Consider the following 23,159-nt stretch of genomic DNA (forward strand, 5'->3'; position numbering starts at 1 on the left):
ACTTACCACTGTGTTACTTTTTTCTCCCTGCTGCTTCTTCCCTGAGCTTTCAAACCCAACATTCTGTTTAAGAAAAAGGTACAAAAATTTTAGTCAGCCCTATCCCTCCTGGATAAGAATAAATTCATATTTTGTTGTATTAGATATATTCATTTTGCAGAGTGTTTTTTTTTTCCCTTAAGATGCATATGTGTGAATAGTAGTATGAAAATTTCAGGAGAACGCTAAATACTTTTTCAAAAACATATAAAAAATATATTTGGGGGAAACTACTGTGTGTGTAATATATAGTACAGAGCAACATCACTTTTTACCCTATTTCAGTTTTGATTTTATAGCATTCTGATAATATAGCATTTATTGCTATAAAATTTGTGTTTTATAACAATTAACAAAACAATACAACAGCACACTTCACCCATGAACTTATTAACCTAAGGAATTATTTAGAAAGTCACAACACATGTTTAACAAAGCATATCAGATAATACTATCTTTACTTAATTAAAATAATTATAACAAACAAAAACCATTCAACACAAATCTCAACTGAACACTGAATTATTGGCTGGGCCTGTAAGAAAGGCACATCTCTTCAGGGGGATTAAATATCACTGTGGTCAGAGAGATCATCTAACTGAGCAGAAAGTCACATATTACAACAGTTAAGGAGTCAAGTTAGCTGGAGTATAATTAGTCAAATTTGTAATGCTTAGACAAAAATAAAGTCGGGGGAGTGCAGGTAGTAACTTCATTCAAAGAGGAGATTTACCATAAATACAATAATATTCATTTCCAATAAAGAGCCTTCAAAAGCAGAAACAGTCTATCATAGAAAGTATCATAAATGTGTCCAAAAGTTTAGAAAAAACAAACAAAAATTAGACAGACTTCAAAATTGTTCCAGAAGCAGTGGAAGTTACTTGGTTTAGGGTAAGGATCAAGAAACAGTACCATCACAGAAGGATAAACTCCTTAGGAAGCCAGGATTAACACAACAGGATTGCACTGGAACCAACTTTTTACATATTGCATTTTTGTTCGTTTCAACAGTTACTGGTAGCAGTTTGTGTTTTCATACCAAATAGATTCTCACTGTACACTACTGGATAAACATGTTCAGTTATTTTCAACAGAAGGATGACCAGAATACGCAAGTGGCATAGGAAAAAAGTAATAAAGGTAAGAGTAATACTGAAGCCTCAAGTCTTTGGGGTTTCCTGCTGAAAAGCTTGTATCAATTTAGCCACTCCAGAAATACAGAACAGCAGCAGTCAAAACAAAACAAAAACACAAAAACCCCCACATCCAACATTCAAGAAAGACAGCAAGAATCAAACCTGCGTTTGAAATCTGAGATCTAAGGAAGAGTCTATGTCAAACTGCCATGGCTGCATGCTTCTTTACTTCCACATTATGCTTTGCTGCTACTGAAATACTATTTAATCTTTACAAAAAGCTATTTGGAGGCTTTGTACACAGGATCCCAAACAGAAGAACTGCAGGTTTGCAATAGCTCTGCTAAGATAAACAGAATTAATCCAGAGAATACTGTAGCAGCAGGACAGTCAGGGAATTCTGCCTCTGGAAAGAAAATTGCGTACGATCAAGACTTTGCAGGCAGAGCTTTCACACTAGAAAAAGGATCAAAGAGTTAGGTGGCCCCGTAATGATTACAGAAACAATAAACAGAAGAGATTATTCTCATATCATTTCCTGACACCTGTTAAGCCTGCTCTGTTGAAATGCTCAGGAGAATAAATTTCAGTGGTAGGAGCCATTACCAAATTGTAAAATGTTTACAGATTTCAAAAACAAGCAGAAGACACTCATTTCGTTCCCAGTGTCCAGAGAAGATAATACAGCAACTGGGACGCTATCTTCAAATCAAGCCTGTATTTCACAGAGCACAAAATGACAACATAGAGCAGTTTGAGCTTTTCTTGAACTAGTGATGTGCAGGTCAAGAGTAGAATTTCAGTCAATTTGGTATCTACAGAGTTGTATTACCCTCCATTCTTCAAATTTCATTAAAAATAACCTGACAATTTTGTTTTAAAAGAACAGGTTTTACCTTTGTATATCATCAAAGCTCATGTTTTAAAACGGAGTAATTAAAAGATGCATCAAAAACACAGATGTCAAGGACAAAAACAAAACACAACTGGAACAACTGCAACGCTGGCCTCCCCAGGATTTTGTTTCAGTTTTAGTCTGGGGTATGAGGTCACAACCTCAAGCCTTGGATGAATTCCTAAGCTAGTGTAACTGAAAACTGGAATATGCAATCTTGCACAACTGACAGTTTCTGCGTAAAAAGGTTCAAATAAAGATACAGAGTACTTGGAACTGCATGTTATCTAGAAGATTAAAACTTGTGCAGTGAGGATAATTCAGCACTAACCTAAGTTTTAGCAATAAAAGGCTACTAGTATTTCTAGGATCAGTCAATTCTTAGTACCTAGAGCAAACGCAATCAGTTTTCTTGTGTCATGCAACTAAAAGTAGTGGCTCTTTTTTATGGCACTCAGGCTACCAGCTGATTCTTAAGCAATTACCTTAGATACATATACACCTAACCTATGACTGTACACATTAGGAATCTGCAATTGCTTAAATTTCCAAATGAAAGCTAGTTCACAACTGAGGAGTAGGGCACTTTTATTTACATTTAAGTGTGAGGTTTAATCAGGAAAATATAGGAAAGATTACTAGATGAGGCACATACATGTCAATGAATATATCTGTACAGGACAACTTCAAATAAATGCACTGCAAGTAAAATATCTTATGTGCTAGCTTCCCAATTAATGAGCTTTATATCCTGCAACAGGATCTCAGTCAGCTCAGAAGAAAGGTCACTTCCCAGTTTATTTTGTAGATATGTAGGTGCTTTAGATGATTAGTGATAAAGTTCCTTCAAGGTAAAAATATCTAACTAAATCTTATATAGTCCTGCTCTAGTACATGACATGAACCACATCTGAATGAGTGGATTCTCAAAATCTGTTAGCTTCCTCTAACTAAAAAGGCACGGCATAAGAAACATAGTAATCAGGTTAAAGGACTGGGAGAGTACTTGGGGGAATTATCGTATGTCCTCATCCTGTCCTTACTCTTCTCTGGGTACAACCTAAACGCAGAGATGCCCGTCAGATGGGCTGCCGGTCTGCACCGGTGCAGCTGGTCTTTACCATTTCACTGTATCCTGTAAACTGTTCACATATTCAAGTATCTCATTTCCAACTTGCCACTGGTTTTAGACTAGTAAGGCCTGCAGTTGACTCAACATCTGTCTTACTAAAATTTTCACAGAAACGCATTTCTCCTTGAATCTTTGACTTGCTCACTGGAGGACTCTGAAGGGATACTGATGCACCTAGAATGCTAGTGGCAAACTTGCGCACAACAGATCAGGAAATAGGATAATACTTCAGTAAGCTGAATGGAAATGAATAATCACCAAGCACTTTTCCTTTCTCCATTTCTAATTAAAAAATTTTAAAAAATTAAAAAACAAGGGGGATGGAAGGAGTCATATCATTTATGTTGTTCGTCTAAGGAAGAGCTAGAAAGAAAAACCTTAAAAATTTTGAGTCATTTCAGTCAGTCTGCAGCCCCTGACAATCACTCCTCATTTTAAGCACTCAAAACAATGTTTCATTAAGTATTTCCAGGTGAATATTCCACAGCACGAGGATTATCTATGCTTGCCCTTATCTATCCACTCATGTTTAATGACAAAGACAGTTTGTTTACCTAAGACGACTTCAGCAATCTGATCAAGCGCAGTAGTTCTTGCTAACACTGTAAACTGCTACACAGATACACACACACACAAACTTTTGGAGCAGGGACCAGGAAGATGAGGGCTTCCAGACGACTAAGAAAGTGCAACTGAATGCTCTATTAGTATCACTGTCCTCAATGAATCAAGTTCTGCCTGCACAAGAATACTTACAACCAACTAATAGTTTAAAGTAAATAAATAAAAACATAAAAAGCTGGCAAATTCCTTGCTGTACTGCAATAAGTTTCCATACACTAATTGTGACAATCCCTACCAAAGTTAAAAAAAAGAAAAAATCATTCCTAGGACTTGAGGGAATTATCTAAAGTACCACAGAAGGATACATTTATGAACTTGGGCGATTTCTGCACTACATCAGGTTAATAAAATAATCTGCCAGTTTAAATTAAAGTGTCAGGAGAGTATATACAGAGATGCATGTAATCATTTCATGTACTACAGTCATAAGGAAGTTTCGTTAATGGTTACTGGCAAGCTTTTTATTCAATCACAACCTGCTACACAGGCAAGACATTTTTGCTTTACAGTGAGTTAGTGTTGGGGAAAAAAACAAAACATGATCTTAACTGAGGAAATACAAGATAAGTTTAGCTTGCAAAATATTTATCTCTACATAGCGTGCCTTTTGAAATCAAACAGACTTTTGACACTTAAAATAGAAGGGTTTGTAGTCCAAAATAAGCTTAGTTAATGTCAGATTCCTGTGTTTGGGTGGTAAGGAGAAGAGGAAGGAAAGAGGAGCAGTGAGATGGAGAGGTTTCAGAGACTAATATCAATAAGCATGCACCACGTTCTTTCTGGAAGCAGATGTCACTGTCCCTTACTGTTTCTTGTTACCTCGGTGTTTGAATAGAGGCCAGACATTTAGAGCGAAGTAGAGAAACCACCTCTGCTGAACAGATTGAGAACATCTGACACAAGCTCCAGGAGCTGCACCGTCTTTCTCCTGGTCTCGGGTGGAGAGGCCTACGACATCTATTACGATATGTTGCCTTAAGCAGCATGAGACTGACCTACTTGAAGATTTGCTCCCTCCTCTTACAACGCTGTCACAGCTGCTGGCAGACAATCCTTCACTGCAGGAAGCTGACAGCTAACAGAGTGTTCTCCATGAGTACACCAAGATTCATGTTCGCTTTCAGCATTTAGCAACACTGTTAGTATACTACATGGGACATCCATTTGAGAAGTGTTCTGCCAAGGGATATGGTATGCTTCTCAATAATAATGAAACGGAAAAGGAGATTCTGCAGGACCCTGACTGACTGAAGTGCAACATAAATTATTATTTTAAAGCCTGATTGTTTTGCCAGGGCATCTAGAACTCAGAGATATTTTTAATTATCTTAAAACTGAATGAAATATATAGTGCCCAGCATAATAAAATTTTATTCAATACTTACAGTATCATAACAGCACTTCTGGACAAGATGGTCAAGAAAATAACATACATGCATATCTTCATGTATGCAAAAAACAGGTGTATTTAATTTTGTTGTCAATTGCTGCTTCTTGGGGAAGCTGGTCAACAAAGAAGAGTCTCCAAACAGATTTCCAAGGCATAAACAAAGCAAATTTGAACTCAAATTTCTTAGCAAACTGTTTTCAAATGATTTCTCTCACCTCTGTGGATATAACAGCAAAAACCCACAGTGTAAATGCTATGAGTGCGAAGTGTGGCTTTGCAACAAAATAAATGGATTTAGAAGTACCAGGGATGCAAACCCCCCTCCTTTATAACAGTGCAATTAGCGCAGAATTGACTAGTACAGTTGAGTGTAATATTGTGTGTGAAAGATTACCACACATAAGCATAAGGAGGGAGTTCTTCAACTCTTAAAACTAAAGAATCAAGACCCTCCATTCTCAGAGCTCAAGTCCTAGAGGTATACTCTGAAAAGTTCTTCTATAATAAGAACTAAATATAACATTGTTATTAAGCATAAACAGTTATATTTACAACACAGAAGGCTTAGCTGTTGCAGATAGACATTCATATTCTGATGTTTCATTACCTTTAAACACAATATTCCCCCTAAAAGAAGGGAGATACAGCATGCTATTTTCCATTGTCTGGCCCCTAACTAATTAAAATTGCAGAATAACACAGGTTGGAAATAACATCTCCAGGTCATGTGGTCTAACACCCTCCCATCCCCACATACATCACAGCAGGGCCAACTTTAATATTAGATCCAACACCAACATTTTCACTTGTCAATTAAGGTTCAGTGTTGGTATGTATGATAGGAAGGAGGTCTGTTGGCTTATTTGGAAAAACTTCCAGTAGAGAAAGCTGAAATGTAGTGTTTTTCACAAACCACGAAGAGATACGCTTCCTTGCCTCCATTCTAGCAAAATTACCAAGATGACATAACTAGTATCCAAGATACTCTGTTCAAGTCTTAATCAGATGAATAATCATATGTTGATTTAATCATTCTTGAATTAATGATACACAATGCCCCATCCCACATTAATTCGGGTATCATTTCCTATATTAAAAAAATAAAGGTATCAGGAGAATCCATTTACAGAACCAAGACATTACATATCAGTGGACAGAAATCAGACTAGAGAAATCACTATTTAATTGAAAATTATTACTAATTTGCAGGAGGTAATGCATTCAAAGCACAGCAAGTGTTCAGATTTGCAAACTATTAATTTCTGCAAATCAGGGTTGTTTTGCAAAACAGTAATAACACAGTAGTATATACTAACAATTTAATCCTCCTCAGATATAACAGTCCTGCTTAGGCTTTACTGGTATCCCCTGGTGTTTTCAGGGTGATGCCACTGTAATCGGCTCAAACAAACAGAGACCAAACTGAGAATGAAAAAGTAGAAAATACAGAGACTTGATTCTTTGATTTTATATTCAAAACTTAGTGTTACAAAAAGTATATTAGCAAGGTTTTTTTAAAATCAAGCATTTGAAATGTTAATATGCCTGACATCCTTAAACACCGCATTCATCTAACGTAGGCTTTTTACACAAAAAACAAAACAGGTCTACTGATCTATTTTGACATCAATTTGTTTCTTCTCTCTGAGGTACACAATACAGCAGCAAAAAAAGAAAAAAAAAGAAACCATACAGAACAGAAAACCATCTGAGGTCTTCAATCAAGGAGATAAAGCTTCATGAATTCACTTACCTCAATCTCACAAATCATGCTTAGGGACCACCGAACCAGCAGAACTCAGAACAGCTACAGCGTACATCTCATGCATCATCGGAATTGTTTACTAAGTCACTTTTCTAAGTGACATTTGTATTAACTCATTGACTGGAAATGAGTAGCTTTGCAAGCTACATCAAGGCCTCAGTCCACCCTAAAGAAGCTTTATCACCAGTGGTAAGACAAAGAATCTAACTTGACTCGATCTAGAGATTAAAAGAAAAATCAAAACACCCGCATTCTTTTAAGTTATGATAACTCTTACCCAAGTTTCAGCAATTTCAAAGTTCTCCCCAGGAGCTGCAGAATTGGCAACAACTCTAGAAAGGACAGGACATACCTACTTCACATCAGGAGGCCAACTAGTGCCACAAACAGAATGCAGCAAGAGAGCTCAGGATAACAAGAGGGGCTGCAAGTCCATGAGAAAACTATTTGCATCTGGTGCCCTCATTCTTTGCTCCTCCTTTTCCACTCCATGCCACTCTCCTCCTTTTTCACCTTTTTTCCCCCCCCTCTATTTGTAAAGGTCTCCTGCCAGCACATGTACCCTAGACAGACAGTGACAGCTCCAAATAGCCAAAGCTTCTCCACACCTATTACTGTTAGTGACAGGAAATGTGCTCAGACCTCGGCCTTCCTTCACGTCATCAGTCTCTGTTGGGCTAAGGAAAAATAGGAAAGTGGACAGTTTCACAAAGAAAGACTAAGAGAGAATAGGCATGCTTAAGAGATTGAATATACCCATTTCATAAACTTCCGTAGTAAGATTTATAGTTAAAAATATTAAACAATCGGAGTTACTACACAGACACTAAACTACACCAGAATTCATACCACTAATGAGAAAGGACATATTTAATCTAAGCAAAATTGGCGATTAACCTGTATGATGCTACTATTATGACGCTCACGCTCCTCCTTCCCCACTGCCCCTCATCATACCCCTTTTTTTTCCCTTCTACTTTCATCACACATACGTTTTGCTTCTTATCTTTTATTGAACATTGAAGTACTTTAGGGAGGGACACTTCTTATTTTGTTTGCTCAGTACTTAAGAAATACGGCACCATGTCTTATAGGGACCTAGGGACCATGGGTGTGCATAAAATGCAGGTGCCACCCAACACCCACATTGTGGGTGGATTGGCTAAATATTGCATTAAATGGATGCTGACTCACAAACACAGGTAATTCATTAACTACTTAGTAAGAGGGAGATAGAAGCAATCTAAATAATAAAATGAATATGACTACTAAGCATGAGAAGAAGAAAAAGCAGATTTGGCAAAGGTTTTGGACACAATAATTAATTGCATATTGAACTTTCCAATGCCAGCTTGTGAGATTTGATCAAACAAATCCCAGGGCAAATTGTTCATCTGAATGACCAAGAGATTGTTACAGTGTGCTCTCCTGTCCTAACAGGTGAATGATCTAGAATGATGCTGGTCTCCAGCATCTCCAATGAATAACCTATTACTTATATATATAACATGAATTAGAACTATAAAGGCAGTATATTTCCCTCCAAACCTTCTTAGGTAGAAGCACTCTGAATACACCTACTGCATCAGGTAGATACTTTGTCATTTCTACCATAGCTTATGCACAACTTTATATACTAGAGCTGTTTAAGTCCACTAAGTACACAGGAAGCTGTGGACAGAATCGGTAACAGGGCCTTATGCACACACAGAATCCAGGCAGCAAGTTTTACAGACTATGCTAGTGGCACTCCAAATGCATATATTTACCTTGTGTCTGTGGCCATCTATCAAAGTATTATTACTGGCTGCTCCAGAAGATTATGTGACACAGTTTGAAGCGCTATTATCTGAACCATCTAAGGCTTTTTATTTTAAGTCTATCAAATAATGCATAAAATATACTGGAATAGGTTGTCAGTATCAATAACCACCTACTTATTGTCCGAAATTAAGTTAGAAAATAGACATTAAGAACACAATAAATCATTTACTTCCTTATTTGTGGCATTTCCCATATTTCATTAGAGCATAAGACAGAACTTTTCAAATCTAAACTGTTAAAAAAAACAAACCAGAAAGTAACAGCAAGCAGTTGCTATAATTGTGTACCTAATTATAGGTCACACTATCAGCCAAGTCATTGTTAGGACACGTAAATTCCTGAGTTCCCTTTCCTTCCAGGGCAGAGGTGAGCAGTACTAGTTAAGCAACCCTGAAATCTATATTTAGATGTCATTTTCCCCCCATATGTGAATAGGCATAACTTTCTAATCAAAAATTGCTATGATGAGCCTTTTACTTCCATCTGCATTTATTTTGTCCTGCTCTACTTTATAAGATTCTACCATGAGACATCACTGACCAGTTTTGATTACAGATATAATTAGCAGTCTCAGAACTTGCTTACAAAATTGCTGAACATTCATAACTACAAATGCAATCAATCGCAGCTGAGCTCTGAACATAAAGATTGATACAAAAATATTCAGATGGTTTTGCTTGCTTGGGTGGGTTTAAAGCACAGAAAAAGAACTGTCAGATACTTTTTACAACGTCAACTGCAAATTAATTGGTGTATCAATTTGCTGGCATAACAGTGTATCATTAACTCATCCCATATGTACATTATGGAGATCAATTCTTGAATGTCACTGTTCTCCATAAACAACAACAAGAGAAAAACCCAGGAGGAATACTACACTTTTATATTCAAAACAGGAATTAGATAGTAGGACAGGAACAAAGCAGGATCACACGAATTTTAAAAGCACCCTGATCTGAAGTAGGGAGAAGCTCTCAAGGCAAGCGTCCACTGTTAAAACTTTTTAATAAGTGGTGAACAATCAAACAGGTGTCTTTCTGGAAACTGAAGTTCCTGTTTGTAGGAACTCATTAAATTCATCATTAAGTGCAACAGCTACTTGACCATGACTAACCATACGCAACATCTTTCCAAAATGTATTTTCAGTCTATTACATTTCATACAGGCATGTGCCATCTGCCATTGAGGTATGATTTGTTTTAGTGTGACTTTATCACGTTACTCCTGAGAAGACTAATGCTGCTGCTCAATCTCATTGTTTGAGCCAATTTATAAACATTAAGCCTTGGCATGTTGTCAGATCTCCTCGCTACCTGTCTGAGAAGCGATGATGAAGTGTGTGGATTGTCACTTTTTACCATGTAATTTAAAGCTACCAAACCGTATTGCAAAGTTAATTTATATTTCCACAAAGACTATTCTAGAAGTGATTTGCTTTATGGATGAAATGAAGCTTTACAATCCCCTTGGATTTTTACTGTGCAACAGGATGACGTTCCTCGTCTGACACGCAAAGGCAATCTAGTACCACAAGTCATTTGAACTAAAAGGTTCGTGAAGGTAATAAAGATTTCTGTCATTTGAAATCGCATAGCTGCAAAGTAATTAATCCCCAACTCCATAAGAAAGTTTAAGGAAATTAATATGCTGAATTCAATTGATTGCAAAATGGTCCTTTTTTTCCTGTCTGATAAAAAAAATCCTCTGCAGACAGAACTTCAAGCAGTTCGAAGCAAGGATTTTAGAAGTGATAGTTTTAGAATCTGAAAAAACAAGAATATGACTGTTGTTTAAAACTCCGGGTAGAAGATGACAGCGTTTGGAAAAGATCAGGATATGAGTTTGTTGTTTTCCCTCTGATAATGAGGTTATAACAAGGGTTGTTTTTGCCTCAATTCTTAATGGTTTAATTAAGAACTTGATCTAAATTAATGTAGCATAGTGTAACACACACAAACTGCTGGTTGCACACAGGATGCAAGTCACCCCTGAGTTTCTCATTCCCAATCTGTCTCACTGTCTGAAAAGTCTTCTCAGAGAAATTTACTGCCTGGAGGAACGTGAGGCCTTCACACATGGATGAAAGCGCTCCCAAACTGCATGCCTTGAACTGCATTTTGATTGTATTAATGCATCTTTCCAAATACTTTGTACTGGAGTTGCCCATTCCAGTTCACAGTATCTTCTAGTAATATACAAAATGCAGTATTAGATCTAATAGCCAAACATTTACGTACAGTTCTATTCTCACTTCTGAGTGAGAGAGGAAGCAGGGTGGAAGCTCTAAAAACTACCTGATACTTGTGTTCTAATCTCGATCAATTCCTCCTGTTTTCTGGACACAGTGAAGGATTTAACCGAAAACTTAAGTCTGCACCTAAAGCTTTCTTAGCAGCAAAGCAAATCACCTGCAGATTAGTGGATTCTAGCCTTTTAGAGAGGAAAATCAGTCACTTATTAAACTGTATTAGATGGCACCTCTATGCAATTTTCTGTATGGCACTAGGATACTTTGGAACAAGACCTCAACTTGTTCCACAGGCTGATTTTTAACAGACCAGTCATGTGTATTAACAGCTGAAAAAGCACAAGACTTCTTTCTAGTAGGGAAAAATTTCAGTAGAGATCAGTAGCAAGATTAATGAACTAATTCCACTCTAGATACCAGCTTTCATTTTAATACCATTAAGGGATCAGAACTGAGACAGACTGATAGTGTCAGTGATAAAATAATTCAACACAGTTTTAATGCAGTCACTCGGAGACTAAGCACATGGTCCAGTGTTCCTATAAAATTATATAGGTATAGGAAAAAAAGCATTGAAGGTTAATAGTAGTCTGGGGTTTTACATCAATGAGAAGGTGGGTTGAGAATAAATGCTTACAGCACGATCTATGCTTTCAGAAAGACCAGAAGGTGCACTAAGTTAGACAACACTAGTACTATCATTATATCAATTAAAAAGAAAAAAGCAATCTGAACAGCTTTAATTAGACCTATCAGGCCACTATCTAAACCAAAAACAGCAAACATTAAGACAAAACTTGACCAATTTATCTAATACTCTCTGTTTAAGTAGGCCTTCTTGCTAGATGTAAAAATGTCTGGGCAATCATTCTCTACATAAAACACATCTTTATATCCACTGAAGTGTTTGTTTGTTTTAAATAGACATTTAAAGAAAACTATAGCTGGTAAACTTTGGAAGTAGTGAAATTTAGAGAGAAGCCTTTACTCTGAGTCAAAGTCTTCTCTCTTAAGAGAAATGTGGAAATAAAGAAAATTTAAAAAAAACAACACACAAAAGAGAAAAGACTTAAGTTTGTTTGCTAACACAGCTTCCATCAGCTCAAAGCTTCTCAGAGACCTAGTATGCTATACAGGAGATCCTTCCAGTGATAAAAGTCCTCATTGAGACTCTCTAGAAGGTGAGAGCCCCAAAAGAACCATCTCTTCTGCTTCATTTATTCCATTGGGATTTCCTGTTCCATTCGTTAGCCCACTCCTCTCCCCTCCTCTGCCCGTTCCTCTTTCTTTTCTGTATGTTCTTTGCCACCTACAGTTGCTTTCCTCTGCCTTTCTAATACTAAGGTTTCCCTGACGCTTCCATTTCACAGGAAAGTTGCAGATGATGAGCACCTCTGTGGATTGCCTACTTAAATTCAATAGGTATAAAACCGGAACTCTGGTCTCAGCCGCCATCAGCAGCTGTTCCTACAGCTTTGGAAACTATCACTAGATAGTGGTGATTCACCAGCTAGTGGAAATCACCACTATTCTGTTTGTTACTCATACCCACATCTCTTCTCAGTCATTCCTCCCTCATATTCCTGTAGTCCCACTTCCCCCCGCCCCATACATCCAAAACAAAACCTTACTATAAAAATAATTTCTAGTAAAATCCTTGGCTGTGTTGCTGTTCCAAGGACCCCTATTATGGTTTCCAGTTCCCTATTACAGATGAGCAGCTAATTTTCACTTTATTTTCCATACCATTATCTATCTCGTTCAGAATCAAGAGGTAAATTCCTGATCAGTCAGTGAAGTTTAGTTCTATTACCATTCTCAAACTTTCAAAGCAGCATTTGAAACCATCCTCAGAAAGACCTATAGTATTAATTCATTGTGCATTCCTTCATCTTTCCTTACCTCTTGCCTTCAAAACAATGCTCAAAAATAAGATCATGACAATCACTAGGCTGCTGATGTGCAAATATCATTGTTCATCAAGCTAATCAATACTTCCCCTCACCCCCCAACATTGCAGTGTGTTCCTTCATCCAGCTAGGTTATCTCTGCCTGTCATAGAGGGCATACAATCTGTTTTTTATGCTACAATTCTGTTGAATCATGACAGGTGATTCCAGCTGCTTTTCTACAACTCCTTTGGGTTACATCCTCAAAGAGCAATCATGCCATCTGGAAAAAAAATGATTTTAGGCATTTATTAAAATGCATTACGTGCATTACATTTGTAGAAGCATATGCATAACAAGACCAACAGAATTACATTGCTAAAAGCATTCAGCCTTTTTAACCAGAAAAACTTAAATCAGAAAGGTACACAGGATCTCCTTCTCTACTGTCCCGACCAAGAGCTAGCAAAAATGCAAATAAAATTTGATACAAACATAAGATTCAAATGAAGAAATACACTATGACCTGACTATGTATTCCCATATAACAGAGAAATAAGTGATCTGTGGAAACCAGCCTTCAACTCTAATTTGATTTGTATTGAGAGCAAATGATGAAAAAGAGTATTCAAGCAATTTCCTTGACATCTAAAAGCAAGATTTTTTTCTTGTGCTCTGATTAACTCAATTACAGCTGAAGAAATTACCTTCATGCTTTAAAGGAGTTTTGTCTCTGAATTAGAGAGGAGATAGTTCAGCTGCTAAGTAAATGTGAACACATTTATAACTGTGAATAGACATAGAAGAAGTCTGTATTTCAGCACAGAGGGTAGGGAAGGAATGCAGGATCAGCACCAGCCATATAAGCATCTATATTAAGCAAGAGAACAGCTTGAGTTCTAAATAGCCTGATAGTAGCCAAAAGATCACAGAGGCTTCTTCATATAACCAAGGAAGAGAGGCAGATCAAGCAGCTTTATATCCTCAAATACCAAGAGTAACATGCAAAAGATGAAGTGTGGTCTGCTCTGACAGAAGAAACTAATTCAAGGCGGAGAGAAGGGTAACATGAGAAGAAAGTATTATTTTGCATGATAGACTAGGGAAAAATCATGAATCCTACAAACTAAATACAAATCGAAGATACAGATGTAAGTATGGTGAAAGATCAGGAATTAAAAGAAGTGAGCCACTTGTCCGTTGAACTAGCCTACAGAGGAGTCTGATCACCATGTCTTCTTGGATTTTCTGAATTACATCAAGTAACTGAACTATATCTCCCGAGTATATTAAAAACAAAGTATTGGATTTTTTAATCACCTTCTCAAGCATCTCAGTGGGCCTAATAGAGCATACAACATGTTTTAGGTGAATTTTCTGCTACCTTCACTTTCTGCAGTCTTTAGCTTCTAAACTATAGCCACTTCTGCGTCTTTTTTAATTTAATTAACAGATGGTCACTTTTCACTCCTGCATTATTTTGTTTTAAAATTGTAGCTTTCTAAGCATCTAATAGAATAACCTTAACTGATTTCCCTTTAAAATTGGAGGGGAAAAGGAATTTCTATACAGATGATTTAGCTGAATGGCTTTCAAGTGGTCTTTGGAAAAAGGAATAAATAAATGCTATTGATTACACTTCATATTTATTATGTAAAATCAAAACCAATTCATAGTCATTTACACTTTATCAGAGACATCGTAAATTATGCACTCACTTGGTACCTTTCAGTGTCAGTTGCTATTCTTCATCCTTCTGCACTGGCTTCTAAGAATACTGCATCCATCATCTTTTTTTTAAATGAACATTTTAGTATTAGCAGTGTAAGACCACTTGCACATAAAAATGAAGTTTCCTGTACTTACAAGAGTTCATCATACTGAACATGACTGCAATTTAATGGCTTGCAGTAGCTAGGTATTTATCCTGTGGCTTACCTCAGAGAATACCAATTAACAAGTATTAATGTCCTGTATTTTTCAGTTGTCAGAAGTTAATAGGCAAGGCTTTTTTAACTAAAAATAACACTCTTTCCCTTTTCCTCAGTTGGTCCTTCCTAAGTTATAGGCAGCTATTTTAACCATCTAATCACATGACTCTTCCCACCAAGGACAAGTGATATTGAACAGACCAAGCTTTTCCCCCTAAACGTTTTTTTTTTTTTTTAAACTGAGAACCTAACACTTTTTTTCCCCTTTAGATCCTTAAAGTTATTCACAGTCCTTGATCAACTCTCTTCTTTTAATACAAAAAGAAGATACTGGAAATAAAGCTTTTTCCTTCCTGTACATGCTTTACTCTATTTGCTTGTACTCTACAATCAATGCTTACCTCAAATTTTCTCTCTTAGAAAAATCCATCCTTTTGCCTTTCATAAAAATCAACACTTTGTTTTTTCATCGCTCATCTAGCCAGCTATCTCACTTTTATAATCCTTTTGTCTTCATTGGCTCGCTGTCAGGAGAGAAGTTTGAAGATCACCTGCAGCCTCTTCATTCTTTTGAAAACACACTATTCAATGCTGAAATGCAAAAGGACATGCTTGCCAGCCAGGCAGCCTGGACTTCAGGACATTCTCCATTCAATGACTCTCTGAAATTTGCAGGTTGATAAATTGGTGGTAATTATATGTTCTTAGATACAAAGTATTCTTCCTGTATGACCCCTTTCCTATTAAGGAAATAGTGATATTTTCTTAGTGATATCATGCTTCCCATGTATGATGTCTGAACCAACTGCAAAATAGCTAGCTGTGAACTAGCCTGCTCCATTTTCCACTCCTCCTCAGTGATGGGCAGTATCTCTCATACTGATGTGGAGTTTTCTAGCACATCAGTCTTTCCAGCTCTCCACACAATTGTTGTACAGCCCTCCAGACATGATAGTAGTACTGCAAGAAATGATTCAACTTGCACTTTATGTGAAAGAAAATATTTTGGCAGTAAAAACAAACTATGGCACATCCCTTACATCCTCCCCTGGCTACCTATGACATCATTTAAAGTAGTGCATTTTACTAGACATTTCTGCGTCACTGCCATTTCTTCCAACAGCAGGAAAACATATGGCCATATTATGACAGATGCAAATAAATCCTTGGGAAAAATTCTTCCACGGAAAACACTCAAAGAGGAAGGAACATTCAGTAACCTCTATGAATGACAGAGAAGCTACTTCTAAACTGAAGAAATAGGCATACATACTCCTGAACCAGTAAACTCCAGTCAGTCAAGAGTTCAAAGACAGTATCAAAAGGAGGTTTGCTTGTATACATTTGCTGGCACTTAATTCTGTCTCCACTGAACAATGTAGCTGAAATAGGAGAGGAGAGAGGAAAGGGGAGGAGGAAGCCAGAATGTGTCATGCTATTTAAATAAGTTAGAAGTGTTCTCTCCATACTTTCCCTCTGAAACCACGAGGCATATTTATAGCACTGCATAATAAATGTTTTTTATTTGATAGTTGCTGAATTGAGAAATAGTATCCAAGAATTGCTTACACAATGCAAAAGAGTTTCCTAATTCCTAGTCTTTGCATAGAATTAAACAAATTTGCCTAGATACATTCAGGATGAATGTGGTTTTCCTTCAAATATCCAGTTTTGGCCATGTCAGAACTAGGAAGCTTATCACACAAGTCAACCCTTTGATAACCTAATCTTGTTTTAGACAGGCTCCATTAGCAGCACACTCATTTTTAACTAACTACTCTCCTTCAACACTAAAATATTTCAGGCTGTTTTGTGGAATGTTCAGTTTAGACTTTATGAACGTCCATGAAGCCAAGTTGTTTTATCTACCTATCGAGATAGCTTGTTCATGCCTCCTCTGTGTTACAGAGGACACGAAGCTGACAGAAAGACAGGGTTCCCGATACAGATTGCCGGGATAAAACAAGTCTTGCACTGACTTAATTAACGTTCGTAACTGAACCACCTGAGATAGGTTGGAGCAGGCACTTCATGCCAAAACTTGTCAATAGAACTAGGAAGGAGGAGAACTGGGCCAATGTTTACTGCTACAAGGACAAATGAATCAGCAAGTCAAGAGGGCTCACAGAATAAATATGCAGACCAAAGCTTATATAAGAAGCTTGGAACGTGTCCAAAAACTCAGAATAAAGGAGCCACAAGAATATTGAAGGGATGGGATAGAGATAGGGCTCCTCTCTAAACAATTTTTTTTGTTATTTATTTATTCAGATGCAACTCTTCAGGCAGCTTAAATAAGATGTAGTTAGAAGACCAAATATAAAATATTACTCCACTGCAAAAGAGACCACAATATACCATACGACTGAAGATTTCTGGGACTTGTCAAATTCAATTACTAGGTAGAACATGGATTAGAAATAGGGAAATAAAGATCTGAAATTCTAGCATTTTAAAATTTCTTTCACATTTCAGCTATACTCAAGTAAGAAGTCACTCATGATCTATATTATCACTGGGTATTTTTAGTACCTGTAAACACAAATTAATACATTATCTTTGTTCTGGATCTAATCATTTAGCAGTGTGCTAACTCTGGATTTAATACCATGACAAGTTATGGCATCTTTTCCAGAAAATTATCTATTTCAAAACTTTGAGAAGAATTTGGAGAACATACACTCAATTCAGCGGTAGGAAATCTCTATCCAAGAGGATCAGAAAACATCAGAAACACTGATTATGTCCCTTGCAATACTACAGTAAATACTTCATCACATTATGCTGTACAATTCAACTACTTGAGATAGGCTTGTAGCTACAAGCCTATTGCAAAGACATCACTTGCTTCTCAGTCCTGGTCATCTTAGTCAGTTGAGACCCCCCCCCCCCCCCCCCAAAAAAAAAAAGGCTTATTAATCGAGTCTGTCCCACAAATCAACAATTACGAATGAATGAAGGGCTACACATAAAGTAAGAGCAAACTAATGCAAAGCAACTGAACTACAGATTAACCATTCCGTTTGAATTATCTTAAGTAGACTTAAGAAGCATTTCAATGCCAAAACAAGCAGATCTACAATGAAAATAGGATAATAAAATAAGAATCTAATCTAAAACAGTTGGTTTCACAGATGTTCGATTATTATCAGTCTACTCTTAGGCACATTAGGAAAAACTATTGAACAATATGAATAGCATAACAACAAAGAAAAGGACCACCTCTAAATCAAAGCTATGCACTGCTGCTTGAGCTCCCTGCTTTGTCATTCTGCTAGCTTGCTAGTAAATATGAAAGTCATAGCTTATGAAAAGTCTCAGCTTATCCAGATCACAAAACTGCAACTCTCTTGTGACATCAATTTGTTTCAGAGAACAGTGAAAGAAACCTCAGAAATATAATGGGGGGGGGGGGGGGGAAGGACGTTTTATTGCTTCTATAGATCCTTGATTACAGGGAATCGGTTAATCTGAAGCACTCACACAGAATACCTTCAAGTATTTTTATAAACCCAGTTAAGATTTTCCTCTCAAAAAGAGAAAATCTGCTTCTGAAAACAAAATTGCTTTTTCTCTTTACTTTTTTTTCCAAATCACTTTCCCCGGAATCTGTATTAGCTTTCAACACTGTTATAAATTTAAATGTCGTAATGCACCTGCATTTCCAAGTGCATCATTTCTGTAATGCTATTAAGCATTGTCAACAGTATTTTTGCTATTAAAATGTACTTCCCTCCCAAAGTCAAGCATTTTGTGTGCGTAGTTGCAAATATCTGTGTGTGTATTCTCTCCACATTCTTGCATTGGGGCAAGAAGGGCGAAAAATGTGTTTGCTCAAAGGTCCTAATGAGGACCAGCACAATGATTCCTCCTCCACTGTATTAAGATTGAAATGTACTGTGGTCTATTAAAGATCTTCTTCAACATTTCAACTAGGCATACATTTACATTAAAAAAAAAAAGTCTACTACATTCTGGTTATAGTATCCTGTTAACTCTTCGAGAGGCACTAAGTGCATCTGCTGTTGAATGATGAGATAAAAAATAAGTTTAAACAAAAAGTTTAGTTTCATCTCTTGTTTAAAAAAAAGGCTATCACAAACCAACATTAACCTTATGTAAATATAAAAATACATAAAACCAAGAAAGTACATGCTTGTAATTGGGAAAAATATACATTCATATTAACATCTCTCTAGATACAATAACAGTATTTAAGTTAGCTTACCCAAGGCAGAAGTATTTGTTTGAAATTATTTTTTGCACAGAAGTACCTGAACACATTGTCATAAAATGACTGCTCTACACATGTTACATAACATTCCAAGTAAACAACGCAGAAAATCATACCAGAAGCAATGGAAGACAGACTGTCTCTACACAAGTGCTCATATAGAAGAATATGAGCACATTAAAACCACAGATACATAGAATACTTTGTGATCCATGCGTGTGGAGCCTGCCCATGAGCAAGTGTGTATTTACCTACAATATAAATGCTAACTTGCAATCACTTTCCAGGGCACTTTTTGCCAGAAAGCAGCCACAATCATCAGTTTTTATGCACCTTCCCTACAAGCTACTGTAATATAGATTCAGCAATTAAAAAAAAAGTAAAGTTCTTACGTAAGGATAAGAGATTTCCTATTAGCACACTGAAGAGTAATTGGAACAACAATAAACAACAGAAACAAATGCACTCACAACATATCCCTCTCCTTATCTCCTTCAACACATCTGGATAGTCACTTACCCGAATCACTGCACCTCTTCCAATTCACACCATAGGAATCAATCAGTTTCTGAACTGGACCACAGAATCACCAGGATGCAGAATGGAGTTTATTAAACCATTCACATGGAACTGCAAAAAATAATTACAAAAATGTTTTCAGGATGATGGCTATCAGGGGTCTTATAGAAATGTAATACAGTTTGGAAGCCAGACATTAACATCAAATAGAACACAAAAACACAGAAGCTGTACTATAACTTACCACCACCACAAACATTCTACAATTATTCATTTTTGCCCTCTACCAAATCTCAAAAGCGATAAGAACACCAGAGACAGCGTGCCAAAACACAGAAAAGGTAGTATTATCATCTACTCCTTCTATACCAGCCAAAGCCAAAACATATGGCTCGCTAATAAGTTTGAGTTCAAACCAATGCCATCCATACAAATAACAGAAAGGGAATTGTCATGTCTGAGGTTAACAAAACGTAGTAAGTTTTTTGCAGGACTTAAACTAGGTAACTTGTTAAAGCGCTGCCATTCCAGTAAATCTGAAACACATTCTCTGAAAGAATCTATACCACCCACACTGTGTCACAAATACTCCCACAGCCCTCATGGGGAAATACAACCCCTAGCAACAGATGAGGCTTTAAAAAAGCTGCAATTATTTTAATTGGACCTGCCAGCCACCTTTCATTTAGCTTAACACGAGTTTTTATTGAAAGTCCGCAGCCACAGCCATTGGCAAGAGTGGAGACAGTTGCTCACAAGTAGTTGGATCTATTTCTGAGAAGCTAATTCTGCCTGGAGAGCTTTTGTGGAGTATTGCCATGTACTCTATAAGTTGAGGATACAAAGTTTTATTATGTGGTCCTGGCTAGCATGCTGGAATAATACAGTAAGTCTAAAACGTATATGGAACACACCCATAACCTCATCTTGATGACATTTGTTGGGGCCAGTTCAAATAAGGTGACAAAATATAGACAAAAGGGAGCACAGTGAATTACAGAAGAATAGTTTTGTCATCCGCTTTCAAAACAGCAAATATCCCACACCAAAAAAAAGTTCTTCAGGATATCAGATTCTGACTAATACACTGTTTTCACATAGCATTCTATGCATAGATGCAAAATGGGGAAATTTTAGGAATTATTTAACTAAGACTATGAGCAACAGAGTGATTGTTAAAATAACTGTTTTTGCCAATTCCAGAATACTCAGTGACTTAGCAAACCCTAGACTCTTCATACTGACATAATTGTTTAGCAGTTGTTTTGCATCTCAGCTACCATTTCCAAAAACACTGCTGGTATCAGCTGGCCAGGCTGCCGTGGCCAGGTTAGCTAGAGCCACTGAAGGATGCCAGGGTTCCACGACTGTACTACAACTTCTCTGGCTTGCTGGAGAACGAGAAATTTGGGTTGCTATCCCTTATGGCAGTGGCTCTGGAACTTTCCTTCTGAAATTTTCCTATTGCTTTGCCACCTATGGCCAAAAATTCTGTATGACTAAAAATACTAAGAGAAGCACAGGACTAAATCAAGTTTACATTCAGCTAGCAACTTCATTCATACACCCCATTTAGGAGCTGCTGCTCTATGATGTGAAAATTGAAATCGCTTGATTTCTTTGGCTCTAAACTAACAAGAGCAGAATGAATTTCTACTCCCCTGCATTCTGTCTCGTCCACAGAAGGTTAAACTTCCACTTGAACTTGAGATTACAATGGCATCCTTATAGGCAGATAGACACGCCAACTCCTTCAGAGCACGTGTTCCAACTTGGGACAGCCTCTAACAAGTCTTAATTCTGTGGCAGCCTCCTTTAGTGCTTTAGTCATGGACCCCTTCACTATACCCCCAGGTGGCAAGAAAACAGGAACTGGAAAACTGTATAAACAATGAGCAATGCATAGATTGTTACATGAAAGATTCTTTCTGAACACATAAATATACTTAGATAATAAAGATCAACACCATCCTAAAAGAAAAATGTCCAAAGAGTTGTTACACAAGCTAAGGCACTAATTTAATTCCACTGTCAAATGCAATATATTTCCTGTGACTGTTAACCACCTTCTTGTTACCATACCCAAAAAAAAAAAGATTTAATTTAAAACACACACACCCCCAACTGTGACTTCTTGACACATACGCTGGTATACATGCTACAAGAGCTCTCAGTGCTAAGCTAGTCCCCAAAAGGAGAAGGAGGAGGGAAATAAGCATTTTATACACCTTTAAAAAGAAAGCTCTTTTGTTCTGGCACCTCTTTATCTAATTAACTTTTTCCTCACAACATGGTTATATGATAAATTTTAAGTAGAACTAAGCTACAACTTAATCTTCGGTTTTTCACTTTCACATACTCTTCTTTTTAAATTAACACACATCCTGCCTAATTAACACCAAGAACAGATTCCAACTCAAAGCCCTGATAGGCAGGTAACCCTTTAAAAAAGCATTCATACTACATTTGAGCTGTAAGTTCTTATTTCAGAAGAGTTATGGACAACTAGGACTTTTCAGAACCAGATCTGTGCTGTTAAATGCACAATATCATCCCTTGCAAGCAACATCTGATAGAGAACAAGTACTTTTGTGGCTCTAAAGTCAAGTAGTGGAGAAAAATCCAAGTTGATTTTTCTCCACTACCATGCTTTTGAAAGTCAGGCTCCATTTGAGAAAAGTTGCAAATTAAAACAGAAGAAACTGTTTTTATTGTACATGGTTTATAGTATTAGGTATCTGGAAAAAGCAAGATTTTTTTTTTAATCTTAAAATACATATTTTCCCCCTTTTTTAAGGTAGGGGTGGGTGGGTAGGCATAAACACAAAGAAGTGTCCATCTCATACTCTAAACATACAGCAGAAAAAATAAATGCAAAAATATATTTATGTCACTGCCTTTCACAAACCTTTTCTACCCAATGTTTTAAGATATGACACATATACACTGAACCTTTGCTAGAATCCAGTTTCTCATGGGTAATAGCACTCTGCATCTTCCTCCCAAGAAGACAAGACTGTCTACTGCGTCCAAACAAAAGAATGAAGAGAATTTCTACTTCATGTTTGAAGTGAAAAAGCCAGAGAGAAGACAACTTGAAAAAACAGGAAAGTCTGAATGCTGTTCATAGTATTTAAGTCAAATATTCACTATTGGGGGAAAAAAATACATACAGGAAGTTACATCAAAAGACACACATGCCCCCAGGTTCAGAGTCGATTCCAGTTTACCATGTTCTAGATTCTTATTATACAGATACTGTCAGCTTACAAATGAAGTGTACACATGAAGGAAGCGTACATGCAATTGTTTCATGTTTGTTTGCAAGATCAACAGACACTTCATTTTTTATTTCCTAAATAGACTAGGAATGCATTTAAGAGGAAACCTAGTACATTTTGACTTAGGGTGGGGGAGGAGGGAGAAAGACACACTCAGCATCACATTATCTTTGTTTCCACAATATAAAGTTTCAGTTCTAGAGAATTTAATATCATTAACTAGTTCCTCTGAAGCATGCAGAACTCCT

At 36.9% G+C, this 23,159-nt stretch overlaps 1 protein-coding gene across 11 annotated transcripts in view; it reads right to left on the reverse strand.

The window, feature by feature from the left end:
- LOC104146915 (erbin) overlaps positions 1-23,159 on the reverse strand; it is a 114,919-nt gene that overhangs the window by 75,075 nt on the left and 16,685 nt on the right. For all 11 annotated transcript variants that reach the window (XM_068927481.1, XM_068927482.1, XM_068927486.1 and 8 more), the window contains 2 exons: positions 19,631-19,741; positions 7-63 (listed from right to left, as the gene is read on the reverse strand). The gene's annotated coding sequence lies outside the window, so the exon portion shown is untranslated. The remainder of the gene's footprint in view (positions 1-6; positions 64-19,630; positions 19,742-23,159) is intronic.

The sequence above is a fragment of the Struthio camelus genome, chromosome Z (genome assembly GCF_040807025.1).
Source record: "Struthio camelus isolate bStrCam1 chromosome Z, bStrCam1.hap1, whole genome shotgun sequence".
Lineage (NCBI taxonomy): Eukaryota > Metazoa > Chordata > Aves > Struthioniformes > Struthionidae > Struthio > Struthio camelus.